This window comes from Dendroctonus ponderosae, unplaced genomic scaffold, assembly GCF_020466585.1.
Source record: "Dendroctonus ponderosae isolate FM_Combo_2020 unplaced genomic scaffold, Dpon_F_20191213v2 Dpon_F_20191213_7, whole genome shotgun sequence".
Lineage (NCBI taxonomy): Eukaryota > Metazoa > Arthropoda > Insecta > Coleoptera > Curculionidae > Dendroctonus > Dendroctonus ponderosae.
Window position 1 is genome coordinate 12,915 of NW_026018916.1, and position 218 is coordinate 13,132.

A 218-nucleotide genomic window follows, 5' to 3' on the forward strand; every position below is an offset into this window, starting at 1 on the left:
CTCTCTCTCTCTCTCTCTGTTTGTGACAGACCAATAGATCCACTTGTTCGTGGGCAATTGTATTATTTTTTTAAATCTAACAAGTGAAACCAAATATCGACCAAATGATCGCCACGACCACGGCAATGCCGTTGATGTGTCGAATTATCTCATCCTTTAGCTCTTCAATTGTTCTTGGCATATTGACGTACAATTTTTCTTTTCAATATCCCCAAAGG